Below are 16,973 nucleotides of genomic sequence, written 5' to 3'. Positions count from 1 at the left end.
TAAAGCCTGGCACAAACGCCGCAAGCCTTTCATCTGGGTATGCTGCCAACTCTGCAGATTTCAGGGTCTGACATTAAGGGTGGCAGTGAGCCCTGCGATTCGGTATATACGCCCCCCCCCCCCCCCGATGCGTGGGAATTTGCCTACTTATTCCGACCCAGAACAATAAAGCAACAACAGCTTCAGTGCAGCTCTGCTGCCCAAAATACACTTTACGGCTAATTTAATGTTCCAATTTAGGATCTAAGACACAATCCACGCAAACGATCACATGGCTTGATATTCCAAAAATAAATTCACACGTTGATTTAAGAAGGTATGTAGATTTTTTTTAGCGCATATTTGCTTAATAGAAAAACAATTAAGCGGCTGGCCTTACGGAGTTTAGGGGGGTTTGGACAGATTCCTGAAGGAAAAGTCCATTGAATATTAGTAATTTTTTTTTTGGGGGGGGGGGGGGGTTGCCAGGTTCTTGAAGCCTGGATTGGCCGCTGTCAGAGACAGGATGCTGGGCTTGACGGACCCTTGGTCTTTTCCCAGTATGGCGGTGCTTATGTACAGTGCCATATATGTAGATGTACATACACAAGGCATGCACAGATTTTGAAATTATGCTGTCCAGTAAAGCAGAGAAGAGTGTACGATTAACTTATTTCCCTTAAATAGGGCATATAATTGTCCGTTCGTCACCCTGCTATTTCAGTAACATGATATGCTGTGTCCTGGCACCCCAAGGTAAAGATGTCCATTAGAATCACAATCAGTAAGTCCGCTGTTAACTAAGCCAGAACATGTCCACAGTATGAGGCAAAAGCAAAGCAATGGACCTGTACTCGGTACAGTCCTGTCCAGTAATACAGGGAAGCTCATTTAATTGCTGAACACAGAGCCCGGACATGCCCATGTATTTAACTACACAGGTGTGTTCAAAAGGGCAAGAGAGAAGGTAAACAGTGTGGGTACAGATACACAATAGTGTACATACCAGGAAAAGGTAGGCAGCATTTAACTTGGACAAATGGTTTTGCACAAACAAGCAGAAGATGCTTGCACTGAACCTGAGTTAAAATATATAGATTCCAGTATTATAAAACACAGAGCGTAAGACTCCTAGAGTTATACTCTCTCTCTCTCGCATGCAGGAATGACATTACATAATGTTTTGCTTGGAAGTTCCAGCCTCCTTTGTTTTACCAAACCCAATGCACTAATTCTCCTATTGGGTGAGCAACTTAGGGACAGAATGATAAATAGTAACACAGCACATTTAGCGAAGCAAAAAACTACTGGATACTATTTTGGATAACACTGTCAGAAGCAAAGGGGGATACAACCTGAAGCATAGAGAATTAAAGCAACTTTCCCAGGATCATAGAGTGTCAGGAGCAGAGGGGACATACCCCGAAGCATAGATCCACCCCGAACCAACTAGGGCTTCCACGCCAGGTGCACAGCGCTTCCACCAGCTACTGTGGAGGACTTGCAGCCCATCTGCATATACTCCCACCGTTCTCCAGGGTGACTCCCAGGTCCACTGTGCCAAACGTTTTCCCTCTTCAGGTTTTACTACTACTACTTATTTCTGTAGTGCTACCGGACTTACGCAGCGCTTCACACTTGAACATGGAGAGACAGTCCCTGCTCGATAGAGCTTACAATCTAATTATGACAGACAGACAGACAGGACAAGAAAGGGATAAGGGTTAGGGACAGACAGGTTTTATTTTCTTCTGCTATTCCCAATGACTCCAGAACAATTTCTCTTCTTGATACAGTCCCTTCCCAATCTCTGTCTCCATCTGAAACCATTGTATATCTCAGGACTACATTGCCCGCCTTCTGCTTTCATCACCTCACCATCCCTTTTGTCCTCTCCCTTCTTCTCAGCTCTCAAGCTTCAACATTTCTTTCCTTTCATTCAAACATCTCCATTCCGTTTGAGTGCATCTCATCTTCATCACTGTCGTCATGCCTCTCCTACTCTTCTCTGTACTCTCTTGATCCTTCTTCTGCTCTCTGCTGGGGATATTAATTTATTTATTTTTGTTACATTTGTACCCCCCCCCCCCACACACTCATGGCAGGCTCAATGCAGCTTACATATTGTATACAGGTACTTATTTGTACCTGGGGCAATGGAGGGTTAAGTGACTTGCCCAGAGTCACAAGGAGCTGCCTGTGCCTGAAGTGGGAATCGAACTCAGTTCCCCAGGACCAAAGTCCACCACCCTAACCACTAGGCCACTCCTCCACTGTTGCTACTATTTGAGATTCTACATGGAATGTTGCTATTCCACTAGAAGTCGGCCCTTGCAGATCAGCAATGTGGCTGCGCAGGCTTCTGCTTCTGTGAGTCTGACGTCCTGCACGTACGTGCAGGACGTCAGACTCACAGAAACAGAAGCCTGCGCAGCCTTCCATGGAATGTTGCTAGTGGAATAGCAACATTCCATGTAGAATCTCCAATAGTAGCAACATTCCATGTAGAATCTCCAATATTCCATGTAGAATCTCCAATAGTAGCAACATTCCATGTAGAATCTCCAATATTCCATGTAGAATCTCCAATAGTAGCAACATTCCATGTAGAATCTCCAATAGTAGCAACATTCCATGTAGAATCTCAATAGTAGCAACATTCCATGTAGAATCTCCAATAGTAGCAACAGAATCTCCAATAGTAGCAACATTCCATGTAGAATCTCCAATAGTATCTATTTTATTTTTGTTACTTTGTACCCTGCGCTTTCCCACTCATAGCAGGCTCAATGTGGCTTACATGGGGCAATGGAGGGTTAAGTGACTTGCCCAGAGTCACAAGGAGCTGCCTGTGCCTGAAGTGGGAATCGAACTCAGTTCCTCAGTTCCCCAGGACCAAATTCCACCACCCTAACCACTAGGCCACTCCTCCACTAAATCCTGGTCCTCCAAGTCAGCTCTCACCCTACTCGAGCAGGTCACACCTCAATGTCTCCAATCTAATTTCTGCTCCTCTTCTTCTCTGCCTTTCTCAAGTGCATTGTAGAATGCCTGCTCTCTCTCTTGTACTCTCTACCTGCTTGCACCAAGACTTGGCTTCAGATCCTGCCCTATCATGGAAGTTACCTTTTCTCCCATACACCCTGCCCAGTTGGCTGCGGAGGTGGTGTTGGGCTACTACTCTCACCCTCTTGTAGATTTCAACCTCTTCCACCTCAGTGTCACTGCCTTTTAAGTCCATTCCATCCATCTATTCACTCTTCTACCTCTCCAAGTAGCAGTTACTTATCAACCCCTGATAAGTCCCTTCCTTCCTTTCTCACCGAATCTGACTCCTGGCTTTCCTTCTTTCTCAAACCCTCATTTCCTTCCCTCATTTTGGGGGATTTTAACATTCATGCTAATGAACCCTCCAACTCTTATGCCTCTTAGTTTCTTGCTTTAACGTCCTCCTTCAATCTTCAGCTGTGCTCCACTACCCCTACTCACCAGAACGGCCACTGTCTTGATCTTGTCTTCTTTTCCAACTGCTCACTCTCCATCATATGATAACCTTCACACTTAAAACACCCCCCCCCCCAAGTCCCGTCCAATCTACTTATACATTTAGGAATCTTCATGCTATTGACTCTTGCACTCTCTCCACCTGTTTCATCCCTCTTCTCAACCACTATGTTATCCAAATCTGTCAATGAGGCTCTCTCTTCTATGACATATGGGCGCAGTATCACAAAATTTGGTGTGTATATATATTGTGAGGAATGGGTTGATAAGCAGAAGTGGAAGGGGAGAAAAGGGGCCCTGCTTCCATGTAGAGGGGAAGAGGGGAAAGAGGGTGACTACAGAAACTACCGATCCCAGAAGGCCGCGCAAAGTAAAGGGGGGGAAGAGAGGGGAAACTACAAGTCCCAGAAGCCTGAGTTGAGCAGGAAACAGGAGGTGGGACTTGCCTTCTCAGAAGCAAGGGGGAGGAGGGTGATTGGGAAATGAAGTCTGAGGAAGGGAATGAGGAACACCGGCTGGGGGAGGGAGGGGCTGAGCATATGGACTGGCAAGAGGGAGAAGGAGGGGGGGAACAAGAGGAGATGGATATCTCAGCTTTTGCTCGGGGCCAGGAGGGGACCAAAGGGAAGTAAGTCCTGGAAAACAGACTGTATGAGTGCTAACCCGGTGTGGGTGTTGTCAGGAGTGAGTGCTGACAAATGAGGCAGGCGGGTCTCTAGGTTTAGCTGACAAGGAACTGCTAGAACCTAGGGGAACTCATACAGCAGCGGGAAAGTTTGCAACAAGATAGCATTTGAACTTGAGAACTGGACTTTGGATTAGAACTCTATAAGGGGGAGAGAAATGAACTGAAGGGGCCTGTGCCAGGAACAGGACCCGTATAGAAGCATTGTTCACTTGGGAGCCTGGCTGGAGAGAAGCCAGGGAGCCGATAGACCGGGTTGCTGGCCTAAAACAACTTTGCAGGCGTGATCTGCTAAAAGTAGATGACGGCCTCCACCTGAGGAAAAGAACTACTGCCGCAGGACAAAGGGGAGGAGGAAGGAGAACGGACACAGGGGGTCCCAGTAGACGGAACTGTTTTCTTTGGCTACCCAAAGAGGAGTATCTTTTTCAGTAGCCCGCCAGTCCTGGAACTGATTGACGACTTCAGGCGGGAGTGAACTCAGCAGAGGAAGCATGATCTGTGTTTGAATACCAGCAAGGAGGATTACTAGCAGTGCGGAGGTGATTCCCGGATCAGGGCAAGGAGGAGGCAACACCTCGAGCGGTGGACCAGTACCGAGGTGACAATATATATATACATATATATATATATACACACACCAATTGTGATATTGCGCCATATGTCCCGTTTCTTAGCCATGAGGTAAGATATAACAGCCGTAATCTACTTTTTAAAGTCCGTTACCAATACTTCACCAGTAAAATTCGGGCAGCCATAGATATATGAATCAAAAGTTGATGTCATTCTTTATTAATTCCCCGAGCCTGATAATTCAATAGGCAACTAGCAGTCTAAAAAGGTTGGAGGCCAGGAAGAAAATCAAGAGTCTGAGCCCTTGGGAAGGTCCACAGATGTGATAAAAGATGCCCTCTTCCCCACACTGTCGCCAGCACTGAGCTGACCTCGTTTTGTAAATCTATGTGAGTCTGTGAGGTGTAAAGTACCATTGAAAGAACATCTTATACCCATTTTCCACAAGTGAAGTAGCCACTGAGACTTTAAACAAATAATGGAAAATCTTAGCCCACTGCTGGAGTTCTCAGTGAAAGCCTACGTGAGACTCCCACCTAGTCTCATAGAAGGAGACAGGTTGGTCCCTATGCAACGCAATAGAGCTTTATATATCCTAGAGATTCCTCCTCGGCAAGTGCCGGATCGCAAAGCACACCCCAGCTGCGTTTCCACAAAGCAGAGCTAAGTTCTAGCCTTGCGGGAGATAAAATCTCACGATTATATTAAAAACTATCTCGGTCCAACCAACCATACTCTTGTAGTTCTGAGAAGGGAACAAAGTCTCTTTCCTCCTAAATGACCCAGAGTGCGGAGGGACTGCGTCACCACCGACGATATGTACTATTTATTTCTCCTGGGGTAAACCCAGAAGCATATAGGATAGGCATACAAATGTAGTATTGTCGATCAGGAAACATTTGAAATAGACAGTGAATCCAAGCTTCTAAAGGGGAGCATATCAACCAACCAACCAAACCAAGGCCGCCAATCTATGTAGCAAGGGCAAAGGTACCAGGGGACAGCCCACAGCAGAGTATTTCCTACCACGTGTTGTTCAATGTGTAACCACGGCTTTGGTACCCCCTCCCCCACATCACAACCGTCAGTAAGAGGGCCGCGGTGTGACGAAGTTCAAAGTAAGGAACTGCCAACCCCCCATCTCTCTTAAGTTGATATAGGGCTCTCTTTCATAGTCGGGGTGGTTGTTTTTTTCCAAATGAATGCAAACACTTTTTTTTATTAAGGGAACAAAAAAAAAAAAAAAGATTTTGGAATGGGGAGAGGAAGGGCCATGAATAAATAAAGCAATTTGGGTAATAACATCATTTTAAGAGCTGCAATCCTACCCACCCATGAAAGCTGGAATTCCTCCTATCTGTCCAATTCGGTCAGCAATCAGTTTAGGAGGATAATTCAGTTCTGTTTGTCTGTCGATTAGATTGTAAGCTCAGTTGAACACAGACTGTCTCTACATGTTCAGTGAACAGCACTGCATACATCTAGTAGCGCTATAGAAATGATTAGTAGTAGTAGTAAGCAAAGAGAATTAAAGCACTTCCCCAGGATCACAGTGTCAGGAGCGAAGGGGATACACCCTGAAGCACAGTGAATTAAAGCGACTTCCCCAGGATCACAGTGTCAGGAGCAGAGGGTATACACCCTGAAGCACAGTGAATGAAAGCGACTTCCCCAGGATCACAGTGTCAGGAGAAGGGATACACCCTGAAGCACAGTGAATGAAAGCGACTTCCCCAGGATCACAGTGTCAGGAGCAGAGGGTATACACCCTGAAGCACAGTGAATTAAAGCGACTTCCCCAGGATCACAGTGTCAGGAGCAGAGGGTATACACCCTGAAGCACAGTGAATTAAAGCGACTTCCCCAGGATCACAGTGTCAGGAGCAGAGGGTATACACCCTGAAGCACAGTGAATTAAAGCGACTTCCCCAGGATCACAGTGTCAGGAGCAGAGGGTATACACCCTGAAGCACAGTGAATTAAAGCGACTTCCCCAGGATCACAGTGTCAGGAGCAGAGGGTATACACCCTGAAGCACAGTGAATTAAAGCGACTTCCCCAGGATCACAGTGTCAGGAGCAGAGGGTATACACCCTGAAGCACAGTGAATTAAAGCGACTTCCCCAGGATCACAGTGTCAGGAGCAGAGGGTATACACCCTGAAGCACAGTGAATTAAAGCGACTTCCCAGGATCACAGTGTCAGGAGCAGAGGGTATACACCCTGAAGCACAGTGAATTAAAGCGACTTCCCCAGATCACAGTGTCAGGAGCAGAGGGTATACACCCTGAAGCACAGTGAATTAAAGCGACTTCCCCAGGATCACAGTGTCAGGAGCAGAGGCTATAACCCTGAAGCACAGTGAATTAAAGCAACTTCCCCAGGATCACAGTGTCAGGAGCAGAGGGTATACACCCTGAAGCACAGTGAATTAAAGCGACTTCCCCAGGATCACAGTGTCAGGAGCAGAGGGTATACACCCTGAAGCACAGTGAATTAAAGCGACCCCCAGGATCACAGTGTCAGGAGCAGAGGGTATACACCCTGAAGCACAGTGAATTAAAGCGACTTCCCCAGGATCACAGTGTCAGGAGCAGAGGGTATACACCCTGAAGCACAGTGAATTAAAGCGACTTCCCCAGGATCACAGTGTCAGGAGCAGAGGGTATACACCCTGAAGCACAGTGAATTAAAGCGACTTCCTCAGGATCACAGTGTCAGGAGCGGAGGGGATACACCCTGAAGCACAGTGAATTAAAGCGACTTCCCCAGGATCACAGTGTCAGGAGCAGAGGGTATACACCCTGAAGCACAGTGAATTAAAGCGACTTCCCCAGGATCACAGTGTCAGGAGCAGAGGGTATACACCCTGAAGCACAGTGAATTAAAGCGACTTCCCCAGGATCACAGTGTCAGGAGCAGAGGCTATACACCCTGAAGCACAGTGAATTAAAGCAACTTCCCCAGGATCACAGTGTCAGAGCAGAGGGTATACACCCTGAAGTACAGTGAATTAAAGCAACTTCCCCAGGATCACAGTGTCAGGAGCAGAGGGTATACACCCTGAAGCACAGTGAATTAAAGCGACTTCCCCAGGATCACAGTGTCAGGAGCAGAGGGTATACACCCTGAAGCACAGTGAATTAAAGCGACCTCCCCAGGATCACAGTGTCAGGAGCAGGGTATACACCCTGAAGCACAGTGAATTAAAGCGACTTCCTCAGGATCACAGTGTCAGGAGCGAAGGGGATACACCTGAAGCACAGTGAATTAAAGCGACTTCCCCAGGATCACAGTGTCAGGAGCAGAGGGTATACACCCTGAAGCACAGTGAATTAAAGCGACTTCCCCAGGATCACAGTGTCAGGAGCAGAGGGTATACACCCTGAAGCACAGTGAATTAAAGCGACTTCCTCAGGATCACAGTGTCAGGAGCGAAGGAGATACACCCTGAAGCACAGTGAATTAAAGCGACTTCCCCAGGATCACAGTGTCAGGAGCAGAGGGTATACACCCTGAAGCACAGTGAATTAAAGCGACTTCCCAGGATCACAGTGTCAGGAGCAGAGGGATACACCCTGAAGCACAGTGAATTAAAGCGACTTCCCCAGGATCACATGTCAGGAGCAGAGGGTATACACCCTGAAGCACAGTGAATTAAAGCGACTTCCCCAGGATCACAGTGTCAGGAGCAGAGGGTATACACCCTGAAGCACAGTGAATTAAAGCGACTTCCCCAGGATCACAGTGTCAGGAGCAGAGGCTATACACCCTGAAGCACAGTGAATTAAAGCGACTTCCTCAGGATCACAGTGTCAGGATCGAAGGAGATACCTGAAGCACAGTGAATTAAAGCGACTTCCCCAGGATCACAGTGTCAGGAGCAGAGGGTATACACCCTGAAGCACAGTGAATTAAAGCGACTTCCCCAGGATCACAGTGTCAGGAGCGAAGGGTATACACCTGAAGTACAGTGAATTAAAGCGACTTTCCCAGGATCACAGTGTGCAAGGATTCTTCAAATCACTGCATTATTTCTACAAGCACTATCACTGCATTATTTCTACAAGCACTATGCCACACATACCTCTCCTCGAAAGAGCAACAAGAGAGGAGAACTGCATTCAGGGGATGATCATAACCAAGTTCTTGAATTAATATATAAAGCCAACATTTGCTAAGAAAGATAAATCTTAATTAAAGACCAAAGGGAAAAACAAAGTCAAAGAGGCCAAACCGTATTCATTGCCAAGTACCTATACTGCAGCTTTGTCTCATTCAATTCTTTTTTTATAAAACCAACAAGCAGGTTATGGAGGCCAAAGAAAGCAGAACTGTCTCCAGGGACTCCAAGTGGAGAGAGCAAATTTATTGAGCTAATATGCCAAGAGTAAAACTGCAGAAGCACCAATGGCAGGGTAAGAGACCCGCTATCCTGAATTCACGTTTATAAAACGGGAGGCATCATCTAGAGCAGGCGTAGCCTGACCTTACGGTGGGAGGGGCCAGAGCCCGAGGTTGGGGACACATTTGAGTTCCGCCCCCGCCACACTTTGCCTCACCTCGCAAATATCTTTGCTGGCGGGGCTCCCCAACCTCCGCCAGACGAAGCCTTCTTCAGCGGCCGTCTCTGGAACAGCCGCGTCCTTCCCCTGCTCTTCCTTGCTCCTCCTGTCCCTGTGCACACTGACGCTCCTTAAGGAGCGTCAGCGTGCACAGGACAGGAGGAGCAAGAAGAGCAGGCAGGAACGCAGCTGCGCGGATTAGAGGCGTCGCTGAAGAAGGCTTCAGCTGGTGGGGGTTGGGGACCCCCGCCAGCCAACAGGGGACCCGGACATAATTTGCGGGGGCCCAGGCCCCCCTGTAGCTACGCCCCTGGTCTAGAGCCCCCTGGGAGACACACGTGTGTCTCGAGAGCTGAGAGGTGTGTCACAAAAATACAACCCTTGCTTTCCTTAACAACCATGTGTGCCTGTGGGCTGGGGAAGGGGAGGGGAGAGCAGAGCAGGGAGTATTTAAATCCACATAACTGGTCCTTTCTGTTCATCATTACCCCCAATGTCTCAGTGCTGCACCAGCCTCACCACCTTTCTTGTGCACCATTTCAGAATAATGATGATAAATAAAGCATTTTTTTTTCTTTGTTCAACCATGAACAGTGTGTCGTAGTGTCACGGATGTGAACTTATACGTCAGGTGTGTCACAATGAAAGAAAAGTTGAGAACCACTGCCTAATTGAGGGGCCTTTTACAGAGTGTGCGGTAAGCCAACGCGGGCTTTACCGCTCACTCTTCCGGGACTACTGCCAGCCCACATTGTGGCCGCTGGTGGTACTCCTGCCCCGAGCATGCACCATTTGTGGGCAAAAAGACCCCCCCCCCCCGGAAATGGCTTGCACGGCGATACCTCCGCAGTAATTAGCATCGCCGTGCCTGACCGGTTACCCGCTGGGTTAGCAAGGGAGCCCTTATCTGCACCTCACCGGGTGCTGGTAACGGTTCCCTGTCACATGGCCATGCGGTGTTCTCTCCACGCTATGCCATGTGCGCTGGGGGTTTCTTACCCGCTGCGGTTAAAAAGGGGCCCCGGTGGGGAGGAAAATGACCCCTGAATTAGTTACATATGATGCCTATTGGCTACAAGCATTCTCCTCAGTACTGGAGTAAACGTCTTCTGAAGGTTTTTTATTTTTTTAAACCAGCTGGCTAAAATCTTACTGAGGCAAGATCCCAGCCCCCCCCCCCATCCCCCGCAAGCCCAACAGGAAGAGATCCGGCATGGATGTTGTCAGAGCTAAATGCTGCTTTCCACAATGATCAATAATTCAAAATCAACTAAAGAATAATATATAATCCACAGAAATCTGCTGACGCTCAAATAAAATGCAACAGAGCTGCCCGTCCGGACACTATGATTGCCAGATAGAAAAATGGTTAATTTTCATGCATAAGAATTCTGGTCAAAAAGAAGTGAAGCATGCAGCAAAATGGGAACAAGCGCCAGCCAGATAAATGAAAATGAACACCTAAGGAAAAAAAAATTTTTAAAAACACATAAAAAAATAAGACAGAGATGCAATAGGCAATTGTTGGTGAGGCATGCATGCATCAATTCAAAACAGCACCTTCCTGTCTACAGGGTCCTGGGCAAGTTTCAAACCTACATTTCATAAGAACAGCTATTTTGGGTCAGACCAAAGGTCCATCTAGTTCAAGTATCCTGCTTCCAACTGTGGCCACATCCAGGTCACCAAGTTCCTGGCAGAAACCCAAATAGTAGCAACATTCCATGCTACCAATCCCAGGGCAAGCAGTGGCTTCCCCATGTCTCTCTCAATAGCAGACTATTGACTTTTTCCTCCAGGAACATGTCCCAAACCTTTTTTAAAACCAGATAGGCTAACCGCCGGTTACCACATCCTTCCGGCAACGAGTTCCACAGCTTAACTATTCTTTGAGGTGAAAAATTAGTTCCTTCTATTTGTTTTAAAGGCATTTCCAAGTAATTCCTTGAGTGTCCCCTAGCCTTTATACTTTTTGAAAGAGTAAAAACAATTGATTCATTTTCTACTCGTTCTACAGCACTCAGCCATCCCTTTTCCAAGATGAGGAGCCCTAACCTCATATGAGAGAAGTTCCACCCCTCTATCATTTTGGCCACTTTTCTTTGAACCTTTTCTATTCTGCTATATCATTTTTGAGCTAAATTCCATAAAATAGGTGAAAATCTCAAGCTCTGGCACATTCAAAGTGTTATTTGTAATTGCTCAGGCATGTTAAGTGAGAGACACCTGGTCACAGCGACTGAGATCAACGTGCGTGCACGCCTAAACTTTTGTTTTAAAGCGGCCTGCGGTTTGAAATGACACTGCTCGCATCACTGCCACACAGGCAGTAATCCGGGACTTCTCACAATGTTATGCTCCGCATGTTTAGCCTGAGGAAATGCACTGAACCCACACAATATTTCTACCAAGCTTATCAAGGGCATTCAGTCAGTATTTCATTTGATGATATTTGTATTCAACTGAAATAAACAGTAATTTCTGCAATATCTAACATCCTGTCTGGAAATGGAAGATGAGCAGGCTCAAGATAGATGGACCATGACTGAGTCACCTGTGGTTATCTTTACCACAGTGAGGGGCCCTTTTACACAGCGGTTGTAAGCCCAACGCGGGCTTACCGTTCGCTGCTCCTGGACTTCCGCCGGCCCAAGGTTTGCATGGAAATAACCCGGTGGTAATCGGATATCACCACACGCTGGCCCAGTTACCGCGGGAGACCTTATCGCCACCTCAATGGGTGGCGGTAACGGCTCCCCACCGCTTGGTCACATGGTAAATTATCTCAACGCCTGGCCATTTTTTTTTTTTGGGGGGGGGGGGTTATCAGCTGCGGAAAAAAGGGCCCTGTTGCGTGAGAAAAATGGCCCCCACCGCTAGTGCAGGGCTCTTTTTCCCACAGCTTGGTAAAGGGACCCCAAGGTGAAGTGACGAGCGGGGAGTGGGGGACGGAGGGGAAAACCAACTAGCGCGGCAAAAAATGATAAAACAAGCAACCAGAGAAAACTGCCCACGGCGAGTTAAAAGAGCCGACCAATTCCACGTGAAAACCTCAGGGCAATTCTGCTCTACTTACAAGGGTATGTAACAGTGATGTGAGAGATTGCCTACCTTATTTGTCAGTACACAACAAACTTCTAATTACAGCTATTCTTTTCCAACATCTGCACTAATACCTAATGTCCTTAACAGCTGGGTAATCCTGTGCTGAAACAATAAAATATTTTGTGCTGCATTTATTCAGTTTGAAGGTTTGAACTCCATCCGCTCACTGGGTCAGTGTGAGAGAATCTAACTTGTTAGTAATTTTAAGGTTATCAGAGGCAAGGATTTAACAACACAACCTGCTGTGAAAGGATGTAACTTTAATCCTCCAGAGGAGGACAGATACTGTATTTGCTGGAAAACAATCAGACTGATGGACTCTGCCTTCTCCAGCAAGCAAAATCCCTCTGTGGGGACACACCCAGAGGCTTTGTGTGTTTCATGGCATTGCACTTACTGTCAGAAAAAGCTTTTAAGATTCACGAGCAGGTGGTATTTTTTTTTTTGCTTTTTCAGAAAGGGGCTGCTGGTTAAAGGTGCAGATTTACTCACAACATATCCACTGATTTATGCTCTGTACTAATGCGCAGTCTATAGCTTACCAGTGACTCTCGACCTGTTCCATCCTTGGTGAATATTTGCACACACACACACACACACACACCAGGGGCGTAGCCAGGCCCACCCAATTTCGGGTCAGGCCCGCCCAGCAGCAAAGTTCCTGACGGCGATTCCAGTCGCAGGCTCCCCTCGCAATCGCAGCGATTCCCACACGCTGCCTGCCGGCTGCCGCTCAATCTCCTTGTGCTACTAAGCGCTAACCGGAAGTCTCTCCTGCAGGTTAGCGCTTAGTAGCGCAAGGAGATTGTTGAGCGGCAGCCGGCAGGCAGCGTGTGGGAATCGCTGTGACTGCGAGCGGAGCCTGTGAGTAGAATCGCCGTCAGGAACACTGCTGCTGGGCGGGCCTGCAAGGAGGGTGAAATGCTGCAGCTGCACGGGGGGGGGGGATGATGGGGAAAGATGTCGCATGGGGGAGGGAAGACGGGGGGCCACAGCAGCTGATGGAAAGAAAGATGCTGCACAGGGGGAGGGAAGATGGAAAGATGAGACTTGGTTGGTGGGTGAGGGAGATGCACGGGGAAAAGAGATGAGATGCAAAGGGGTGGAGGGGTGAGGAAGGGAGAAGTCTTGGCTGTGTATGAGGTGGAGGGGAGGGACACATGCTGCATACAGAGGGGATAGGTGGGGAGGGGAGAAATGGTAGGCATAGGGGGAGAGGAGGGAGAAATGGTGGGTATAGTGGTGGAGGGAGGGCGGAGCAGAGAAACTTTGTGCCCACCCACTTTGGGCTCAGGCCCACCCAAAACTGGCTGTCTGGCTAAGCCACTGACACACACACACACACTTACAGCTAAAACCAAGCAGCTTCATCTTAAAATTATGGGCCCTGTGTCTGTTTTCACTCTAATACTGAAGGCAAACATGCGCGCTGTGGAGCTTTCTGGGTGGCTTAATTTATCTCTTTTTCTGAGTTGCTCAAATCCGCTACCAAAAGCACATTGATATAAAGTTATCTGCCAAACAGCTGCAGCTGGAAGCTCTATGCAGGGGGCCAGTTCGCAGGCAAGCATCAGCCTTTGCTCAGGTCGGGTGGATATGAATTAGAAATCTGCTCAGTAAGTTAAGTTGTGAGTTGGTTAAGACATACAACTGGTACCCATAAATAAAGTGAAGGACCTGTTAAGAAACGCGGCGAAGACCTTGTTCCTTACACACTGCAGCAAGTCTGAGTTGAGGAAGTTCTGACAGATGCAGAAAGTGCATCTGTTACAGGCGCACATACAGCGTAACCGGGAATGGCTGCGGAGACACACAGAAGGACAGCGGTTCAGAGTGGGCCCAAGAGCAACAGGACGGGAGGAAAACTAAAGCCACAGCTCAGTAAAACAGTCTCCCCTCATGTTTAAAGCAGCACTGCCTCCCCCGCAAGGGCAATAATCTCTTTTTCTTCCCGTTTTAACTCCTAGAACTTTTTCTAGTCTCGGTCAGTTCTGCTAAGAGTCGGGCCTGTCGCGTTTCCTTCTCTGTGTCTGTGGTATCCTACACCTCCCTCACTGCACTTTAGATCCAGAGTACACTGGGAGGTCAGAAAAGTCGGTGCACCTTGTTGTACTGAAAATGCACAGGGGACATTTTGATCACCAGTGCAAAGGAAAGCGTGGTAACAACTTTGGGAAAAGGGGTGAACTTGGGGGGGGGGGGGGGGGGGAATGTATTTTAATTAGAACCTCCCAGAAATGGTTGCATTATTCAGGAGGGCTATAAGAGCACCCATTTATCTTTCAAAATTTAGCCCAGAACTGAGAAAGTAAATGACAGTGCTGCTTTATCCACGTTTATTAACCAATGCTCGCTTAAAATTTACTTCCGTTTATTTTGTACTTGAATATAAAACTCACCTGAAGCTACAATTGACAAAAAAAAAAAATTCATGATCTAAATCCCAAATTCCTTCCCTTTATGCTAATGTTAAAAAGTACATTTTCCTATAAATGAAAGGAATTTCAACTATAACAGGGAGGATGTCAATCACTGGAGCTGCACGGCCACAGGCAACACCAACAGGCGGCTTAATCATCAGGCAAACTAGGCAATCGCCTAAGCTGGCACCTTCGGGCAAGGCAAAAGAGATCCTGACAGCCTTGTCAATTCAGAGAACCATCATCCCTGCTATTACCCATTTAATATTGAAACGTACAATGAAATCAGCGGTACCAGTAATCTGCAGGACTGCACACAAGGAGTCGAAAGGAGCAGATCACACATCAAAAAGGTTCAAAAGATTTATTCAGCAAAGGAGCGGCGGGGCTGGTGGTTGGGAAGCGGGGCTAGTGCTGGGCAGACTTATACGGTCTGTGCCAGAGCCGGTGGTGGGAGGCGGGGCTGGTGGTTGGGAGGCGGGGCTAGTGCTGGGCAGACTTATACGGTCTGTGCCAGAGCCGGTGGTGGTGGCGGTGGTGGTTGGGAGGCGGAGATAGTGCTGGGCAGACTTATACGGTCTGTGCCAGAGCCGGTGGCGGGAGGCGGGGCTGGTGGTTGGGAGGCAGGGATAGTGCTGGGCAGACTTATACGGTCTGTGCCAGAGCCGGTGGTGGTGGCGGGGCTGGTGGTTGGGAGGCGGAGATAGTGCTGGGCAGACTTATACGGTCTGTGCCAGAGCCGGTGGCGGGAGCGGGGCTGGTGGTTGGGAGGAGGGGATAGTGCGGGCAGACTTATACGGTCTGTGCCAGAGCCGGTGGTGGGAGGCGGGGCTTGTGCTGGGCAGACTTATACGGTCTGTGCCAGAGCCGGTGGTGGGAGACGGGGCTGGTGGTTGGGAGGCGGGGCTAGTGCTGGGCAGACTTATACGGTCTGTGCCAGAGCCGGTTGTGGTGGCGGGGCTGGTGGTTGGGAGGCGGGGCTAGTGCTGGGCAGACTTATACGGTCTGTGCCAGAGCCGGTGGTGGGAGGCGGGCTGGTGGTTGGGAGGCGGGGCTAGTGCTGGGCAGACTTATACGGTCTGTGCCAGAGCCGGTGGTGGTGGCGGGGCTGGTGGTTGGGAGGCGGAGATAGTGCTGGGCAGACTTATACGGTCTGTGCCAGAGCCGTGGCGGGAGGCGGGGCTGGTGGTTGGGAGGCAGGGATAGTGCTGGGCAGACTTATACGGTCTGTGCCAGAGCCGGTGGTGGTGGCGGGGCTGGTGGTTGGGAGGCGGAGATAGTGCTGGGCAGACTTATACGGTCTGTGCCAGAGCCGGTGGCGGGAGGCGGGGCTGGTGGTTGGGAGGAGGGGATAGTGCGGGGCAGACTTATACGGTCTGTGCCAGAGCCGGTGGTGGGAGGCGGGGCTAGTGCTGGGCAGACTTATACGGTCTGTGCCAGAGCCGGTGGGGGAGAGGGGCTAGTGCTGGGCAGACTTATACGGTCTGTGCCAGAGCCGGTGGTGGGAGACGGGCTGGTGGTTGGGAGGCGGGGCTAGTGCTGGGCAGACTTATACGGTCTGTGCCAGAGCCGGTGGTGGTGGCGGGGCTGGTGGTTGGGAGGCGGGGCTAGTGCTGGGCAGACTTATACGGTCTGTGCCAGAGCCGGTGGTGGGAGGCGGGGCTGGTGGTTGGGAGGCGGGGCTAGTGCTGGGCAGACTTATACGGTCTGTGCCAGAGCCGGTGGCGGGGCTGGTGGTTGGGAGGCAGAGATAGTGCTGGGCAGACTTATACGGTCTGTGCCAGAGCCGGTGGTGGTGGCGGGGCTGGTGGTTGGAGGCGGGGCTAGTGCTGGGCAGACTTATACGGTCTGTGCCAGAGCCGGTGGTGGGAGGCGGGGCTGGTGGTTGGGAGGCGGGGCTAGTGCTGGGCAGACTTATACGGTCTGTGCCAGAGCCGGTGGTGGTGGCGGGGCTGGTGGTTGGGAGGCGGGGCTAGTGCTGGGCAGACTTATACGGTCTGTGCCCTGAAGAGGACAGGTACAAATCAAGGTAAGGTATACACAAAAAGCAACACACGTGAAATTATCTTGTTGGGCAGACTGGATGGACCTTGAAGGTCTTTTTCTGCCGTCATCTACTATGTTACATTTAAGAAGCCCTTT

The 16,973-nt window shown here is 49.2% G+C and overlaps 1 pseudogene; it reads right to left on the bottom strand.

Moving 5' to 3' along the window:
* LOC115472570 overlaps positions 1–16,973 on the bottom strand; it is a 51,186-nt pseudogene that overhangs the window by 12,102 nt on the left and 22,111 nt on the right.

Source organism: Microcaecilia unicolor, chromosome 6 (assembly GCF_901765095.1).
Source record: "Microcaecilia unicolor chromosome 6, aMicUni1.1, whole genome shotgun sequence".
Lineage (NCBI taxonomy): Eukaryota > Metazoa > Chordata > Amphibia > Gymnophiona > Siphonopidae > Microcaecilia > Microcaecilia unicolor.
This window is presented reverse-complemented; position numbering and strand designations above follow the sequence as displayed.